We start from the raw sequence: 8,269 nt of genomic DNA, 5'->3' as shown, positions 1-8,269 counted from the left end.
GGAGAAATGGGGGGGGTCGGGGGAGGGGGGATAATACGACTCACCCCCTGCGACCAAATATTTCAGATGTCAGCGTTGGCACTATAACAAGATATTGCACTTACTTGGAGAAACAGCACATATGTTCCCCGAGGCGGGATGAACGGCTACGCCTGGGAGGATGCGGGGAGAGTTGAGGGGGAAAAGAGGAATGAGTGTCTCCATCTGTCTGTTGGGGGCAAACAGTAGTTCTCGGGAGAGGGGGGCGTACTCACACTGTCCCTAGGATAGATATCACATAACTTCCTGGCATTCGGAGTAAAAAAAAAAATCTGCTTGTGGACATGGAAGAGGTATGATTTCAACATTATGATGAGTGTGTCATTGCGTGAAGTTCGACACTGAGGAATTGACCATCTCAATGGCAGACAGATGCTATCTGGTTTGGAGATGGATCGAGTACCGTCACACAGACCACTTCATGTGACACCCCCCTCACTTCTACTGGCTTGGGGCGGCTTTTAGAAATTCTTTTATCAGTGGGCCAAAATCAAGCCGAGACTGATCATTGCTCTATCGGGCAAGGATCCAAATCAATATCCCATTAATGTCATAGCTGCTAGGTCGGGATGTATGCCATTGTGTCCTTGGTCTGACTACGAACTGGACTTTTATCACAGACCCTTGTGACTTTGAGATTGAAGGGATGCAGTAATTTTGTGGTTGCGTAAGACACGGATGGATGAATGGACAGTCTACAGGACGGTAGATGTATCTATCAACGGATGGACAAAGGGACCAAACACAGTTGATGGATGGACGCTGCAATGAAAGAATGGACGTGGACTGATGGAGGGGCAGACAGACAAAGCAGATTAAGTTATGGACGACGGGACAGATAAGACAAAGAGCAGACGGATGGGAGGGCGGGTTTATATATTGATGGACTGATAGGCAAGCAGAGGGAATGACAGAGGTAGAAATAAAAGAGAAACAGATAGATGGTTGGATGGACATGGATAGTGAACGAATGGATGAAAGGAACGCTGCTTTCTGGTGACTTGACAGTCCGCAAGACTGTGCTGCTTGGTCCAGCATTGTGGCAGTCTTTACGTTAATAGACAGTCAGAGCGAGAGAGGAGGTGGAGATGAAGGACAGTTGATAGCTATCGCAGTGGCTTCCTGGATGACTCAGGCGCGATGGAGTTGTCATCGACTTCCTTTTGAATCACGAGTTACATGCTAGCGTGCCAGTTGGACGCGATCCCCCAGCCCCGCCCGCGACACTACTCATCAACGTCAGGCATCTGTCTCCGTGTTCGCAACATGAACACCTTCACTGGGCTGCAGACGTCATGCAGCTTCGCTGCCATAGAGCTATTAATAACTCAAATGTTCTAGCACGTTGTAATCGAGTTGGGCCTGTTACAAATGCTAAAAGCTGGAAACTGTCACTGAGGCCTCACCTTCAATGTCGTCCTGCTTTTGTTTTTCTTTTACTGGGGTCACCATAAAAAGATGACTAAAGAGCTGTTCATTGAGTGACATCATGTGCAATTAGTGATGTGCTGTACAATGACTGACGTAGGGAGTGCCCACTGAACATATGGCGGGCATTGGGTGGAATCCTCGTACCTCCAAAATCATTTAAGATTGGTCGATATTTTGTAAAAATAACAACCGCACGTGTTGGCTGACCAATACTATAGGTATTGATATAAACATTCACCGAGTGACATCACTACCAATCGGCCGCGGGTATTTTTTTCTAAATATGTGTTTTAATAGTAGTAGTCAGTGGTTGTATTTTGTGTTTAGTTTATGCATGGTAAGATCTACATTTGCAATCTTGTGTATGTGTTAAAAGTGAACTTTGTCGGTTCTGCTTCACCTGATGTGCATTTGCATGTGTGTGGTGGTCAAACACTTCGGGATGGCACATGAGATCTGCGGGGAAGTCGTGGCGAGCTGCTGGTCGTACGCAAAAAAAAAAAAAAAAAAATCCAGGAACTGTCAAAAATCCTTAAACACGTAGCATCCCGTGCAATTCATCTGTAAACAAGAACAGGCAAAAAAGGTCATGTGCAAGGAAAGTTTGAAAACGGGGACCAAAGAAAATTCCACGCTTCGACAGGCTGAAACTAATCTGCCAAAAGGAACACACACCAGAAAATCAGGGTTGACTTGATGACCTGAACAGCTAAACCGGTGTTGCTTTTCCATCAGGGCGATCATGGACTCGGTGTTTGTTTTACCATTGGTTGTGTTGCATGGAGGATGGAATGCTTCAAAACAGGCTGATGATTTTCATTCTGGGCAGCTCGACCTTTCCAATCGAACCTTGTGTGTCCTTAGGATTAGTGCACTCGAAGTGACACACAATGCAACAGGACACAACACAACACACACATAACAACCTCTCTACCAACAGTCATGAGTCTTCTCCCTGAAACAACGGAACAACAGCCACGTCTTACACCAAAGGATAATTGCCCATGATACATCCCATCCATCCACCCATCCATTTCTGATCCGCTTTATCCTCACAAGGGTCGCGGGTCGTGCTGGAGCCGATCCCAACCGTCCCAACCGCCGAACATGCAAATGCCACACAGGAAGGCCGGAGCTGGGATCGAACCCTTGGACCACCGGGCCAGCCAGGATACATCCCATAATCTTAAAATACGCATGTTGTTATATATGTCGGCGTTATTTTTTGCATTACCACACCAAACCACAAATGGTTTCATCCCTCGTCGTTTACGGCTTAAAACATATGCACCTGCAGGATTTAAGGGGAACAGCATGGAAAATCGTTAGTTTGGACGTGCACTTAACTCATACAATGCGAGTTGGAATTGAGAAAACAACAATTTGTGAATCTCACAGCTATTTATTAGTTGGTCCTTTGGGCAGACACCATCAATACTTGCTCTGATCGATGAATGTGCCAGGGAACGTTTGTTCCCCTCTTGCTCTTCTGTTCAAATTCCGCTTGATCTTGGGACGCGTCAGCGCTTTGAAGCGCCCGTATATTCCATACACGGGCTGCTCGTCACCAGTGCAATGAGCAGACCATTAGCAAATGCCAATGGGCACGACAGCGTGTCCTTCGACAAATTAGCGCCCCGAAGGCAACTGCAGTGTTATTATTTTGAAGCGTCCACCGCACATTCATTAATCTTCATTTGCGCTTGTTAAGTGTGGCAATCGAATGAAATCATATGCCTCTTGGGGTGGGGGCGTGGAAGGGGGAGTTGGAGTTTGATCTCGATGTAGAACGAGTCCTTAAATTCGAGAAAAAAAAAATCGATTAATTTTGTATGATTAGCGGGTAAGCAGATGATCGGGTTCCCTCAACGCCATTAGCAGCGTCAACAACGGCGAACGTCACAGCGGATGAAATGCAGCTGCCGCGAGCGCGACCGTGACTTTTAAATAATGAAAGGACAGGATACCGCACTGTGGCCGTTGTTGGATTATGCCAACGTGCCAAATCTATTATGCTCTCTGCGCGAAGCATGCTCTAGCCTGGTAATTAGAAGGTATGTGCTCAGGGCTCGGCTTTGTGGCTTTAGATCATCATAATTGCCCCTGATCTCCTTTTAAGACATCACCGCTCATTCCCCCTCGTAGTTATCCGCACATCTGCCTATGACATCATTGCACTCCGCTCTGACTCACATTGACGCCACATTTACAGCATTCTAATTGCGTGACTTCTACCACAGAAGCATTGCAAAGAGTGTCGGTGGGTGTTGATTTGATCAACTGTATATGGCAGCAGGCATCGGTTTGTCTATTAGGAGGCATTGCTTTTGGGGAATAATATTCAACAAAATTAGGGGTCTATTATAATTATGTCAAGTGACATTAGACTCTCACACAATAATAATAATTAAAAAAAAAGCTGAAATGGATAAATTCAAATAAACGCCAAAGGTGAGATGGGGTGGAACTAATAATTTGCATACTTGTACACAACATTGTGGAGTGCCTTACATATCAGAGACACAGTCTCCATATAATCTTAAAATACTTGTTATTACTGTGTTATTACTTATGTGAAGCACATTGAGTTGCTTTGTGTAAGAAATGCGTAAGCTATATAAACAAAGCTGCCTTGCAGTACCTAATGTAATCCTATGTGAACCATGGTCCATGAAATGAAGCACAGTTTGAAGCAGTTCATTGGAATTGACTAATTAATGACCGGTCAAAGGTGACGGGACATAAATATTCAACAATTGGCGATTTTATCAGTAAATGGTCGTGGTGGAACAATAGACTTAAATCAAATGAAGTTCCCTGATGAAAGAGAGGAGTGTCATCATGATGTTCGTAATGAGACATCCATTTTTAGATGTAACAATGTTCTCTCACATCCTCATAATAGCCACCGGGTCAGGAAGTGAGTGGAGCTTTGCTTTCAACTGGCATAAGTGTGTCACTCAGACGTTCTGTGTGGAATATGCAGCACTTCACACAGTTTATCACGTTCTCTAATGTAATGACATCGTGCCTGGATTGAGTGCAGCCTCATTCGGTAGCACATTTTACGAAATTGAAGAAATTATGGCGCATTTTCCTTGAGACTCCTCCCTAATGCCGTCTTATGTTTTAATGGAAGGACAAACTGTGTTTTATATACATTTTAAATGGATATTTTTTTTTTAGCATTAATAACGGAATATAATGGGCTTTCTTTGAAAAGGCACAAGTCCAATATTTTAAATGATCATTGTTATGTACAGTGATACCTCTACTTATGAAATTAATTGGTTCTGGAAGAAATTTCTTAACTCGAAAATTTTGGAAGAAGAGACACGTTTTCCATGTAAATGCCCTAAACCGTTCCAAGCCCCCCCCAAAATTCAGACATAAATGTTTTCTAAAGCATAAAAATGCATCAAAATATGTAACAAATACATGTAACAAATACATGTTAGATTATTGTATTGTATGTAAAAAAAAAAAAAAAAACTTAGAATAAAGAATACAAATGCTGGTCATTTAACTTTTAACTGCGTCCTCATTTTTTGCCCTCTTTCGTTCATGTTCTCTCTCAGTTGTGGTGTTTGCCTGGCGTTTTGTAAAGAACTGATCCAAGGACGTTTGCATTTGTCGGCAAGGCAAACATCAGCATAGTGAACGATCGCCCGACTGATGAATACTTTTTCTGGGTGATTCACATTTACTTAAAACTATCGGAATGCCTCATGGCCCAAGTGGCGAATGACGAGGACGCTGCATAGACACATATGTATATATTTATCTATCTCCACACACACGGCAGAGGTCCCACATAACCAATGGGATGCCAGGATGATGCTCGGTAATAGCCAATGGCAGAGCAGCGATAAGTATGTTGCGTTCAGGAAACTCGGAGCTGTGACAAGCAGCCCATACTGTATTTTTACCTTTCGTATCTTGAAATTTCTCTCGTAACAAGAGGCAATATTTTCCTGTTGAGGCGTTTTGTAACTTGAAGATTTCGTATGAAGTGACATTTGTATGTGGAGGTACCACTGTATTTATTTAATTTACCATTTAAAACAATCAAGGCAACATCAATACAAAATAAAATAAGTCTATGACAATAATAATCCAAAATACCGAACATCAGTCTGAAATGTGTCTTTTATACACGTCACTTGAAACTCTGGTTGAATTCAGGTGAATCATTTACATCACTACTATAAGTGCACGTACGGCGTAAGATTGTCAATTCAATTTTTTTATTTTTTGGGGGACGGCATGGTTTAAAAAAAAAAAAAAAAAAAAAAAAAAAAAAAAAAAAAAAAAGCAGGGTGTGTGTCTGCTAGGAGATTTAATAAAGGTTCCGGCTTCGTGACGGGTCCAGCAATAATGTTTGCGCAAACTTTTCTGACAGGCACGCCATTTCCATAACCTTTGCTTAATCACCTGACTGCCTTCTTCCATTCAGACGCTCCTTTTCGACTTCACCTCGTGCTCAATACACCTCCGCACCGGCCAGGAATCTCATTCATCAATGCCACTCCACACTGGATATTAGTGACCCTTACAGCGGTTGTGTGTGCACAAGTGTATTATCTCTCCTGGCTATATAAGAGCCTTGCCTATTTAAGGGAGCTATTTTCACAGTTGATTAGGGCTTTTGTTTTTCCTACTTTCACTCAGGAAGTCATTGTGTTGACCTACAAGAACGTTTGGGCTATTGTTCCCATAGAAACTCGCATTTGCTGTGTGACCTTTTGTGACTGTTGACGCCGCTAATTAATTACACCAAAAAGAATTAAAAAAAAAAAAAAACAATGCAGTTTCCAATGCAAAAAAGCAGTGAAAAATGGAACTTAACAATGATACTGTAATTGAGGCAACTTGTTTCATTACAGGCCACTCATGAATACTCAAATTATTGTAGAAATGCAACATAACATTCTACAGAAGTATTTAAGTCGGGCTTTTAGGCAAGTGGACTACAATTGGGAAAGTGGGTGTGTGGTGTTTTTTCATTCATGCTTTCAGTCCCTCTGAGTGGAATCATTTGGATTCATCGTTACATATTTTAGCGAATTAATCGGGTGCATTATAGGACTTTGTCCAGCTTTTTTGGGCTTGGAATATGGAAACGTAGGCTTGAGTAAGTAAGAGCGCTTTTATGTGTCAATTTTGGAGTCCCTCAGAGTGGAATTGTGTCTCTCAGAACAGTAATAATTGAAAATAATAAGTTGGTTTTCTTTAGATATTTTTTTGTAGCTGCCCCTGGCTACACCCCATTGGCCCCGGCGTCCATGCTCCTGACAATGGAGGCTAAGAGCCTTGAGAGTCCCTCAAACGGAGTTCAATGGCAAGTTGAAGCCTCTGAGCGACGACGCAAAATGTTCCTCAATTGACACAACTTCCGGCAAAAAGACACAAATTATGTTTGCTCAATATTTGTTGACAAAATGCCGCCACTTGCCCAGATGCATTTTGGGACATTTTTTGTCAACAAATAAAATGAAGTTATAAGCACACAAGAATGAAGTGGGAATCCGGCCGGTTTTGGGACACATTTTTAAAATGGATAATAAGTATTTTTATTAGTCTTTGGGCATGAAAAAAAAATAATGGCAGTGGATGGCAACACACATAATTGTCGTGGTTGATGCTCAACTGTGACACGAAGATTCATTAAGAGAAAACCAGTAACCGCTGTCCCTGAAAGGGTTAATTCATTATTTGTTGTTACTACAATTTTTAATTTTTTTTTAAATTAAAAATGGTATTCTTGGTTTTTTGAATTTATTTTTTATATTTTTATTATTTTTTTTCATTTACATATATGAAATATATGCAAGATACACTGGTTCCTTGCTTGCCAGTGGTTTAATCTGACATTGCTGCCACGCTGTGGTTATAAACATGAATATGGATTAAGGATGTGGATTATGGTAAAGAGCGTTAGAGTCAACCCTCACAGGAGTTTTTCCCTTTTAAATCCCCCCCTGTGTTCCCCCTGCTGGAGTCTCACCTCGTTTGTATTCCCAAAGCAGAGCCTCCCACCACCGTGCCCTCGCTGTAAGGGTGGCATTATTGACTCAGCAGGGGGATGAGTGTGGGTCACATCCAGCGTTTAACCCTATGCCTCCCCAGTGGGACCTCTACCACCTTCTTGAAAGGCCTTTGACTAACGGGTGTCACACAGCCAAACAGAAGATTTGTCTCCATCACGTTTTTCTGGGTAAAAATAGAGTGGGAGGTTGTGATACTGCCATATTAGTTGCTCTTGAGAGTTGAAATGGGATGATTATTTTCCTTAGCTAGCCAGTTTGGAAGACAGATCAAGAGGCCGTTTCATAATGTTTGTAAACAATAGGAGTAAAAAAAAAAAAAAAAAAAATTAGCAAAGTGAGAGACTACCGCTGACCTGAATTGATATGATGACCAAAAATTACATCCACACCTTCCCCAAAAGGTTAAGTTTAAAATTCACTTCACATATACGTCGCTCTTTTTGAGTGACACTTCTTAAAGAAGAGAAAAAAGCTAAAACGATCATTTAAACAATTTACAATCACTCTGTCTTGGTCCAATAGCCTCTGAAGGTTTTTTTATTTTTTTTTATTTTTTAAATACAAGTACTCCCAGCAGAGAGACCCCCTTTATTGCCACCGGGGAGTACATGTGAAGTCATGGTGAAAAAAAATCTATTAAAAATGATGAAGATAAATCTATCCCCGCGATAACGTTGGGTAAGCCAGCAACCGCATTAAAGAATTTTTTATTTGACAAAACTCCCCAGAGTGTGTGCGAATTGGATTCA

The sequence above is a fragment of the Hippocampus comes genome, unplaced genomic scaffold (genome assembly GCF_001891065.2).
Source record: "Hippocampus comes isolate QL1 unplaced genomic scaffold, H_comes_QL1_v1.1 scaffold96, whole genome shotgun sequence".
Taxonomy (NCBI): Eukaryota; Metazoa; Chordata; class Actinopteri; order Syngnathiformes; family Syngnathidae; genus Hippocampus; species Hippocampus comes.
The sequence above is the reverse complement of the archived record's forward strand: the minus strand, read 5'-3'. Positions refer to the sequence as shown.